General features: G+C 41.4%; 1 non-coding gene across 1 annotated transcript; it reads left to right on the top strand.

Annotated features, from left to right (window-relative positions):
- The first annotated feature begins 3,116 nt into the window (after positions 1 to 3,116).
- On the top strand, positions 3,117 to 3,220 carry LOC141568030 (U6 spliceosomal RNA). The gene has a single exon (XR_012491046.1). It is a non-coding gene; the product is annotated as a U6 spliceosomal RNA (small nuclear RNA).
- Positions 3,221 to 11,913: the final 8,693 nt, after the last annotated feature.

Below are 11,913 nucleotides of genomic sequence, written 5' to 3'. Positions count from 1 at the left end.
TGTACCATGAGTAATTCTACATAACTAAACCTACAAATACTTGAAAATTTAATCATTTAAACCAAAAACTTTATAATTTTAGTGATGTGAGACAAAAACCTCCTAAAAAATATATTCCAACTTCCCAAACAAGGCAAAGCATAATTTGACCTTCTCTTAGAGACTCAGAGTGATCCATAAAAATATCAATAAATGGCCCATTCTAGAATAGATTTAAAACTCCAAGGGTTATTTTACCCTACACTATATGGGCCTAGATGGCTGGTTTTGAGTTCTCAGGACTTTATAGTAGTTTTTCTGCTTCCCCTCTTGTTGTCACCTGTCATTTCCTGCTGCTATAGGTTTACCTATCTGTAGTAGCTTCTTCCACATTTAATTATTTGTTGCTTTTTATACCTGAGAGCATAGACAAATTTTGAGAATTACTTATAAATTTAGTGTAAATGGATTCTGAATGGGGCCCTGAGAGATTTCACATGTGAACAATCTAAAGTTGTTTGGATGCTTTTTTTTTTTTTTTTGAAACTCAGTAGGGTATAAATAAATAAAACAAATGAAACATCTTGTGACATCAACTCTGGCTTCTCAGATGTGTTGTTTGTTTATTTTGTTTTTCTTACTTTGTGATTCTTGACCGTGTCCTAAATTGGTAAGGATGACGGATGGTGGGTTTCCCACAAAGGAGACTAAACTTCAGGTATGCTTCATTCTCTCGATATTGTCATAGGCATCCATCAGTCTGGCTAGAAATATAACTCGTTGCTTGGATCAGCAACTAAATAACTCAAGGAAAAACTTGTCAGTGATTGTGGCCAGAGACAGAAAGGCCAGGGGCAGCCAGAAGGAGGTGCCCTGACAACTACTGCCTCATTCTGCCTCATTCCTTACAAAGAATTATTAAAAGCATGAGGGCTTGTCCCAGCCCTGGAGACTGATTGGAAGAAGAAGCTTTGTTCCGTAGGTTTGACTTTGAGTAGGCCAGTTCCCCATGAGGGACATCAGGCTGTCAGATACCACACTGCAGAAATGGCTCCAAACACCGCTTCCTTTCTGGCACCTCTCCCTGCAGCGCACCATCCAGCCCCAGAATTCCTCAGTACCAGGAGAAATCCCTGCCCAACATTTGAGTATAATCTTGGGGAGCATTTTCAATGGGTGAGTGAGCCTCCAACAATTTAATTCCTCAAACAGCAGAAATCTTAACGGTTCCCAGGAGTCTGCATTGGCTCAGAAGAAGTCCTGCTGCTTCCATTCCCCAATAATCTCCTGGTGCAGTACAGCTGAGGCACCCTACCATCCCGTAGCACCAAGGCTGGGGGTGGGGGTCCCCTGGAGAGGTAGGGGCTCTTGCCCTAGCGTCTGTATCTCACATTTCTACCTCTGCTCCCCAAACAGACAGAGCTTCTTTCCAGTTTCTCCCCTCTGGGCAGCTTCCAGCTTACTTGACCTATTTTCTACATGCTCACGACAGAGGGCATAGAAAAGTGCTGAATCACTCTAGGGTCTGCGTTGTGTCCCAAGTCCAATGTCAAAACAAAATACCACCTTTCAGCAGCCCCACACCTCACAGATTTAATGGTCGGTCATTAATTAGATTCTAATTAATGGTCAGCTTATGTTTCCTTCTTTACTTTCTTTCCTTAGAGTAAGAAAAATGAAAGTTATTTTCTTTCAGTAGCTTCTAGATTCTGTATTTATAAATATTATTAGAGGCTTTACATTTTCATAATGATGGGAGAAAAGTAAAGATTTCCTTTATTTACCCAATCAGAACAGAACTGTTTCTCCTTTTATTATTAGAGAGTTTTCTCCTCTCTCCATCTCCAGCTCAGTGACTTTGGTCTCTAGGTACATGGCAGCTACTTAAGAAATATTCACTGGTTGAAAGAATGGATGGATATGGATGGGTGGGTGGATGGATGGATAAAAAAATGTCTGCACTGTCATCTTCCATGGCACCCTCCCAACTTGTAGAGAATCTTCACAGTGCTTCTTTGTAGCTCTTCTTCAGGGACTCACAATCAAAGGGGCTTCTCTTAAGCCTATTGGGGTTCATACAATAGAATTTAGTGATGAAGACACTTTGATTTACTTCTTTGTTTTGTTTGCAGAAGAGCTGGATGAAAACCTGGCTCTCAGGTAAGTGGGTAGATGTTCTTAGTGAATGTTTGGCCAGTTTTGTGTTTCTAGCTCAGCTCGGCTCTGTCAGGGCCCTTGGCATCCACTTGGTCCTTAGACCAAGTGCACAGCCAGGGGTCTGGACAGTTCAAATGGCTCCTCTGGGGCTCTGAAGCAATTCAAGTTGGGACTTCTTTGTCGGTCATTTGGTCTTTTTAGAAACCTTGGCAGCTGCCAGCCTTGCTTTAGAGAGCATCCTTCTTTGGACATTCCAAGACGCTGCTACCTATTGAGAACTCTGCAAAGACAAGGGCCCAGGCTACTGACCCAGTATGTCAGAGGCCAGGGCTCAGTTTCACAGGTCAAACTTCACTAGTGTGACTCGGTGACTGCAACTTCCCTAATCTCCCATCGCTCTCCAGTCTGTTTCTCCCTTTCCTGGAGTTATAAGTCAGGCTTCCAGGGGCCATTTCCCCCTCTCAACAGGAACCCCCTTATTAACATTTCTTCTTTCCTCTTTTTCTTTGCTCCAGTTCCATCTGCAGGTTCCTAATCACAGCATTAACAACCACAGATCTGATCCCACTCCTGATATAGCATACCCAAGAGAGGTAAGCAAACCCAAGACAGGGCTTTGAGCCAAGAAAGGACAGGCTTGTGGTCATGAGAAATGGAAGGAGCCTCTCTAGGATGAAAGTGGGCACATCTGTAAGTCACAGTGGTTGGCATGAGAAATGTGGTCTTACAATAGTTGCTCTTCAGATATTAACTGCATAGTCTTAAGATGACTCCCCACATATTGCTTATTAGTAGCAAAGGAGAAAAAAACGAAAGAGCAGCAGACAATGGAGAAATTGTACAACACCTACCCAGGATAGCGCATACATCACCTGGGTGGTATTCCAGCTGAAACAGCATAACCTCAATCTGACCATGAGGAAATACCAGACAAACACACAATGAGGAACACACTATTAAAATAAAATGGTGTGAGGTACTTGCTTTGGCAACAGATACGCTAAAATTAGAATGATACAGAGAAGATTAGCATTGTCCCTGCAATAAAGATGAAACACAAATTCATGAATTTAAAAAATGGTGTGTAGGGGGATGAGGGATCAATGTCATGAAAAACAAATTAAAGGAGGCTAAACAAATGTGACCGAAAAATGCAATACCTGACCCTAGACTGGATCCTGTACTTGGGGCTGAGGAATGCTACTGAGCACATGTATACGTCAACTAACAAAATTGATATATGGAGGGTAGATTAGACAAATGTACTTTTTTCAGTATTATTGTTATCTAATAGAATATTCCTATTCTGAGGAAACATTTAGGGGTCATGAAGCCAGTAACCTCCTCTCAAATGAAATATGAAGAGCCATGAAGGGCCATAAAATATAAATGGTCATGAAGTACGTGACTTACTCTCAATTACATTATACATAATATGCAATATATAATATACATCTACAAGGTCTGACAATTAACTTCAAGAACTCATCCTAGAAAAAGTGCTACATACCTCATTGCTGAATATCACTACAGTCACCTTTGAAGTACACCCCTGGGGAAGCTGTGCCCTGATGCCAGCACCTAGTCCACCCAACGAGCAATTTTGGAACTCTTTTTCTGGAATGGCCATCAGAGCTGTCGTCGTATTATCCTTGATGTCCTGAATGTCATCAAAATGTCCTCCTTTCAATATTTCCTTTATCTTTGGGTAAAGAAAGAAGTCATTGGGGGTCAGATCAGGTGAGTAGGGAGGGTGTTCCAATACAGTGATTTGTTTACTGACTAAAAATTCCCTCACAGACAGTGCCGTGTGAGCTGGTGCATTGTTGTGATGCAAGAGTCATGAATTGTTGGCGAAAAGTTCAGGTCGTCTAACTTTTTCACGCAACCTTTGCAGCACTTCCAAATAGTGTACTTGGTTAACTGTTTGTCCAGTTGGTACAAATTCATAATGAATAATCCCACTGATATCACTGCAACAAGTTTGTGAACTTAATTGTCAGATCTTCGCATATCTATCTAATGTAATTTTTCTGGACTGTTATATAAATATATGGAGGAGGGAGAAACATGCAAATATAAAGCAAGTGAAGTAAAATGATGACAATATTGGTACTCCCTGTACTATTAGGTTGGTATAAAAGTAATTGCAGTTTTTGCAATTATTTTTAATCTTCTAAACTGCAATTACTTTTGCACCAACCTAATATTTTTATTTTTGCAACTTTTTGTAAGTTTGAAATTGTTCTCAAAAAGTTCAAAAATATAACTGCAGTTATTCTGATTCTCATACATACTTAATACATAAATCTTCTGAAGCAGGGCAAAGACAACATGAGGTGCTATGTCTTTGAAGCCACTCAGGTTTATTAAGTCTCATGAGCTGGGAAGTATTTTGAACTTACCCGTGATTCTGAAGCAAATGTTCCATGATGGTACCTGCTTTGGGGGACACTGGACCTCCATGGGGAAAGGCATCAAAATGGATTAAGGAAGACACAAGCCCATCTCAAATCCAGTTCAGAAAAAAAACAACGCCCTGCTGTCATTACTAACCCATCAACAAAAACACAGACCGATTTTAAATTCTGTTTTTTGAGCCAAGAACTAGAAATGCAGCATAACGTAGAGATTAAGCGTGGTTTGGGAGTCCAGTGGATCTAGGACTAAATTCTGGCTCTGCTCCTACCAGCTGTGGCACCTGGGGCAAGCTCCTCTGCCTTCCGAGCCTCAGGTTCCTTCTCTGTGGCGGAATAACCCCCAGAGGTTGTTATGAGGCTTAAGCGAGGCAGTGCACATAAAGTGCTTGATGTGTATGAAGTTTGCGTGCAGTAAGAGCTCACTTAGCAACCACTAGCTATTATTACCATAAAGATGGTGTCTTCTCCCCCAACTCTGTGATGTTGCCAGATGCAGTTATACAGAGTTATAATGGCTCTGGTGAGTCAGAGGGCAGAGCTGTCTGGCGGATATAGTGCTAGAGACATGGCTTCTGCAGGAGAGGAAGGGCTCCTCGGTGGGAGAAAGTCAGGAGAGCTGCTGAAGCCAGACAGCATTTGCTCTGAGGAGTTTACTGGACCAAAGCCACTGTCTGCTCAGGCCTTTGTCCTGTTTAATAAGGACAGGACACATATGCATACAGCCTTTATTTGATCAAAGGGGCTGTGCATAGTGGACCGTTTTACCATGGAAGCTTAATCTCACCCTAAGAAATCACCAGTCCTCAATTTAGGTCAAACTTTTTTGAGCTTCAAGAAATACTTTAAAAAGTAAAAAATCCCCTCTAAGAAGTCTGGAAGCCATGAAGAAACCAGAGTGTCTCTAGAGACAACACCCTTCTTCTTGCAGCGTGCTCCTCACCCTGCAAAACAGACACTTACAGAGACACTTAGCTGAACCACATGTGGAATCTGATTTGGGCCCTAATTGCTTGTTGCCTGGATATTGTTTGCCTATCAGGAGCTGGTTCTCTGTCTTCTTAAAATTCTTTACCCATTGCTCTCTGTCTAAATTCTGCTCTCAAAATGTGGGCACCAGGGTGGCCCACAGTCAACACAGTGTACCAAGAAGAGGACATGTTTTCAGCCAGTTCTTCAACTTGGTAAAGAAGAGTCTCCCCAGTACCTCCACTCATTCACACCCAGACATTTCCTGACGCCTCACTGATTGCCAGGAGCTAGGCTAGACCCTCAGGTGTGGAGATGAATGAATGAGCCATCACTCCTGCCCAACAGGAGCTTGGTATCCAGGCAGACAGAGGAACACAGATAGCTAGGGCAGGGTCGGTTTGCAGCTCAAACACCAGTGTTTCTCAGTCGACCTCTGTGCCAGAATCCTTGAGCATCTTACTGAAAATGCAACACCCAGGTCCCAAACACCAGATCTACCAAATCAGCGCCTCTAGGTTTAGGCTTTAAAATCAGCATTTTAATATTGGCATCTCAGACACTCCAAAGTTGAAAACTCACAGCCCTGCCCTATACCCCGCGACAGACTCAGACATGTCTGGGTGTTTCTGAAGGGCCGTGAGGAGAGGCCCCTTGGGCTCTATTTCTACAGGGTTCCTCGGAGCCCATGGGACTGGAGGAGGTATTGATAAAATAGCACAATCCATGAAAACTCTTTAAGAAATGGGAGGCCTGGAGCTTTGGGGACACAGAAAAGGATGAAGGAGATTCACCCCACCCCGGCATTGACTTCTGGGAGATGTGGAGATGCAGTGTGAGAGGAGGTGGCAAAGGCCATTGTGCCCTGGGATGGAGGAGCAGGAGCAGAAGAGGCAGGCGGGCAACCTGGGGCTGACAGCGTCCCCCTCTGGTGTCAGGAGGGCAGGAAGCAACCAAGAAGTCAGTGCTTCTGTCTAGCATGGCTGTGCTGCAGCCTAGGGACCTCCTGAATGTGTCAGGAAGAATTTGCAGGGGTTGGAGAGGTGGGGAGGCTGGCTACACCAAAGGTGCCAATGTCTTAAGCTGTCTACTTGGAGAGAAACCTCTCTCTGGGCTTTTCTGATGTGTCCGGCACCAGTGTCACTGCAGGCTTCATGCACATGGAGTTTGCCTGGAGCCTCTTCCCCCAAGGACTCTGTTATAAGTCCATACGCTATGTGCTACTCTGCCTATAGCCCAGGTGGGCCAGGGGTCAGACAAGTCCAAATTCTCAGGTGAGCGTTAGACCCAAGCTGGTCGTCTACTGGCTTTAACATTGGCCTCATCATATACAATTGGTTAACAGATTCTGTCCCTGAGAGATCACACAGTTTCCACTAGACCATCCTGCAGATCTCAATAGCCAGGCAGCCTTTAACACCCCTAACTCAGTGTTGTTTATCCCCTAACCTCTACACTGGGTTGTAAAACCATCTTCACCTTAATCCATGCATTCCCAGCTCCGCCACAAACTCATTGTGTGATTTTTGGGAACGTTATTTGTCTTCTTTGAGCTTCAGTTGCCTCTTGTATTAAACTTGGATAGTCATATGTACTGTATGTTGCCATGTACAATGCACACTTTTTTGCCCAAATTTCTGAGGGAAAAATAAGGGTGCACATTATATATGGGTAGTACTAATTCCATATCTATATAAATGTTTTGAATTATTTTATTTATGCTTATGAGTTAAAAGCATAACTCAAGAAATCAATGATATTTGTATGCAAAATAATACCCCGGAATATGATAATCAGTTTTGTTGAATTTACAATGAACTTGCAATGACAAAGAGTTCTTGGTCTTCTACGATGCATAAATATCATAAATTTGTTACTGATACATAAAATTTCTTGTACATTATATCTGTTCTTGTGTTTTGTAGTTATTTGTTACAGCAAATTTCTTGTACCATAATGTGTTAAAAAAAATAAATGCTAAAATTCCTTTATAATACAAAAAGCAAGTACCTAAATGTAAACAAATGAAAATTTGAATTAAAAAATTAAAATGAAAAACTTTTTTCCCTGAAAGTTTGGGCAAAAACTGTGGGTGCGCATTATACACTAGAGCGTATTATACACAGCAAAATACGGTATTTCAGTGTGGCTTAGTAAATATCAGCCCCTTTCCCCTTCTCTGTAGCTGAAGGTCATAAGAAATAGGCCCATGATTTGCCATTTGAAAAGATAAATTTATAATCAGCCATTTTGTTCATATTTTCATATATCGATCTCAGTTTGAACATTTAGTTAATGGGAAAACTTTAGACCCAGCAGGAAATTCTCGAAAGATATTTTTAAATGGGTGGTAAGTTTTAAAGTGTCTCTAGGCCTTCTGGAACGGATGGCAGACAATTAGCCTGCCTCTTGCCTGAGAAATCAGACTAATTACTGGTGAGGCTTGGTTAATGGGGTCTTTCGTGAACTCCCTCCTTAAATGAGAAATCTTTAACTTTTCACAAAAACTCAATCTCATTTATGCTACTGATTTCTAATATTTCTACATAAATGCTTGGCCTCTCGGCTTTCGTAGTCAAATAACGCAAATCAAAGCAAGCTGCTCTGCCAGGGGAAAAATTTATTTTGGATGAATTTACTGGAAGACACTTTTAGAATCAGTTTGGAATCACCACAGGCACAGACTCTCTGCAGCCCGCTCTGGTGCAGGTTTCATGGATCTGGGCTGAGCTGGGGGGTTTACCCAATTCGGGCTGAAATGGCTTGCCGAGATGCTCATAGCAAACACTGGCATGTTTCAGAGCTCATAGTCTGCAAAATGCAGGCGAGTGCCCTGTCCCCAAGACAACTGGCACACATAGGGAAGGTCAGGTTCTGTGTCAAAGGCACAAGAGACAAACAAAGTCCAGGGAAGCCAGTGAACTGTCCTGCATCGACCTGGAAAGGAGGCCAAAGAGTCTGGGAAGGTCAGAGGAGTTTGAAGCATGGGACACCTTAGTAATGATAGGGTCATTGATCAGAGAAGGTCATTTGAAAAGACCTGAACTTGAAACAGAGATATGTGTAAATACCTATAGGAAGAGAGGAAAAAGCAACTCAGAGCTTGGCAGAAGGCTGAAGAGAATTCCAAAAGGGACTCAGAGCTGAGGTGTAACCTACACAGTTGGCTGGAGGAACCTGCTCCAGCCGAATCTCCAGTGACCTTGGAGGGTATATCTGGAATGTTCTACGTATTAGTCCTTTCTCATCAAAAATTTTCACAATTCTTGAAATACACCGTCAAAGTGGAACTAGGGAGTGCTGGGTGCCTTTGGATTCCTTTTATAATATTAAATGGCACTGAATTGCCTCCTAGCTGACCCTGTGTTCTTCCTCTATTGTATTTTCACCAACCCCTCTGGTTCTTTCCGTTAACTTTGAGAACGGATGGCTGTCCACCCCATAGCTTGGGGTCCCCAATCTATTCCGACTGTGGAAAGGAAAAAAATTGGGGGGGCTTAATAAAGGTACCATTCAACTTTTTTAAAAAAACATTGGTAGAAAACTTCAAAAAGAGAAAACAAAGAGGAACAAAAATGGTTTCAGAATATAGTTTTTTTTGTTTTTCTGTTTTTGTTTTTTTTTCAATTATAATGGGAGTTTTGGCAAAAGTTAAGATCCAGTAAACCAGTTTCTTTCCTCTCTCCTCCACTTGGCCTAGAACATCATGACCAAAATCCATCAGCATCTAATTCTCCAGTTCCATTCTTAGCACATGCATCTCCCTCTGGGAAATAAGCTTAAACAGGGGCCTCAGCCACCACATGTAAGACTACACAGGTCATTAAAGGTCCATTCCTAGGCAGATAAAGAAAGTCTCTCATTTCTCAATGACTGGAGTTCTCAAACTGTACTATGCGTACAGACCACTTGGGGAACTTGTTAGAATTCATAGCTTTGGGCCTTTCTTCCACATTCAATAGGTCTGGGATAGGGCTCAGGGGAACTGCACTTTTAAACAGTCATTCTAGGTAATTATGATTCAAGTAGAAAGAAGACACTTTGAAAGCCTGTTTTAGGGCTACACCGGTCTTAAAGAATCGTTACCAACTCTTAAGAGGAGTAAAGGGTCATCTCCCTCTACTTCTCTAGACCAAAAAGGAGTCACTCCCAGGATCTGGACCCTCAAGAGTCCACTTGGTTCGATCCTCCCCCTCCAAGATGGCACTCTGTGAGTCTACATTATCCACAACAGCTGCTGCCTGTTTTAAAAGATCATGAGGGAGCAAGATTCTACAGCCTCCCATGCAAAGCCATTCCAGTGTTTAATCGCCCTTCAGTTAAGAAGTTCTTCCTTACATTTAATCAATCCTCTCATTGCAAGACTCATCAACTTCTTGCTCTACTCTCTGTGGAAAAACAAGCTACTGTGCAATTTCTAACCCTTTGTTGAATCACAGAGTGTTGGAGCCAAAAGGGATTGCAGATATTATCTGGCACTATCCTTTTATTCTACCTATGAGGATGCTTGTCCAAAGACATTATCTACTCAGTGGGTTTTAGTTTCCAGTACCCGCAAAACACCTGAAGGAAGCTGTCCAGGAGGTAGCCAGCTCTATACCGCCCCCTCCCAGTTCTGTGAATTTTCTATTTTACTGGGTTACCTTAATTTGGGGATGGGGATGGGGATGGGAGCATCCTCTTAACCTTCTCTGTTTCAGAATATGAACTCTTCCTCCATCAATCCTCCAAAAGACATGTTTTCCATTCTTGTAATCATTTTAGCTGCTTGTCTTCAGATTTTTCTTTGCTCCAAATAGGGTTGCCAGACATAGCAAATAAAAATTCAGGAGGCCTAGTTAAATTTGAATTTCAGATAAACACATAATAATTTTTAGTAAATATTCTCCATGCAATATTTGGAACACACTTATAGTTTAAAAAAACCATTGGTTATCTGAAATTCAAATTTAACAGGGAGTCCTGTATTTCATCTGTCAACTCTCATCCCAAACATTCCAGAAGTGTACCAATTAAAACTAGACACAGAACTACTCACATCTTTGGCAATTCCTCATACTCACTGAGGACACTCCCACCTCGTGGTCTTTTACACTTAAAGTTCTCTCTGCTAGAATGTTCTTACCCAAAATACCTGTGTGGCTTGATCCCTCACTTCAGGTCACTGTTCAAATTTCTACTTATCAAAGAGGTGTTCCCTGGCCATCTTATAGAAACCTCACCATCCCTTTTCAACCTTCTTACTCTGATCTATTTTTCTCTCAGCACTTATTACCACCTGACAAAGTATATGTTTACCTATTTATATCGTTTCTATCTCCTTCCATAAAGTAGAATATAAACTCCATGATGGCAGGCACTTGGCTTTATTCATTGCTATATTTCTAACATGTAGTATAGTACCTAGCATACAATAGGTCCATATATTAGTTAATTAATGCTGTGTAAAAAGTATCCCAAAATTTAGTGGCTTGAACAATAATCATTTATTATCTCTTACTGTTTCTGTGGTCATTAATTCAGGGGTTGCTTGGTTAAGTGTTTCTGGCCAACGGTCTCTTGTGAGGTTGCAATCAGATGTCAGCAGGAGCTACAGACACCTGAAGACTTGTTTTGGGCTGGAAGATACACTTCTAAGGTGGCTCCCTCATATGATTAGAGTATGATGCTAGCTGTTGGAAGGGTTTAGTTCCTTTCTGTACCAGACTCTTCACAGGACTGATATGATACCTGTGTGAGATTGTCTTCAAAGTCACACTCTGTCACTTCCTCCATATTCTATTGGTCACATAGGCCAGCACTGATTCAATGTGGGAAGGGACCCGTATTAGTTTTCTATTGCTGCATAACACATTACCACAAAATTAGCAGCTTAAAACCACACAAATTTATTATCACACCATTCTAAAATTCAGAAAACTAGGTAGGATTCTCTAGACTTTTCCTTCACCATCTCAAGGTGAAAAACAGAAATGTATACTCACAAACAGAAAACAAATGCTAAAATAATTGACTTAAATCTCAACACATGAATAACTGCATTAAATTTAAATTGTCTTAATATACCAGTTAAAAGAGATTGTCAGAATGAATTTTTAAAAATGCCCCAACTATATGCTGTCTCCAAGAAACTTCAAATATGATGATATAGGTAAATTTAAAGTAAAGAATAGAACAAGATATACCATGAACACATTTTTTGAAAAGGGGAAAAAGCAGATTGGCTATATTAACAATAGACAAAGTAGATTTCAGAGCAAAGAAAATAACCTAGTATAAAGAGGGACATTCTATAATGATACAATGATCATTTCACCAAGAAGACATGATAATTCTAAATGTGTGTACGCCTAACAATAGAGCTTTAAACATGAGCAAAACTAACAGAACT

Source organism: Rhinolophus sinicus, chromosome 17, assembly GCF_057876585.1.
Source record: "Rhinolophus sinicus isolate RSI-liver-muscle chromosome 17, RSI-T2T, whole genome shotgun sequence".
Lineage (NCBI taxonomy): Eukaryota > Metazoa > Chordata > Mammalia > Chiroptera > Rhinolophidae > Rhinolophus > Rhinolophus sinicus.
The sequence above is the reverse complement of the archived record's forward strand: the minus strand, read 5'-3'. Positions and strand labels throughout refer to the sequence as shown.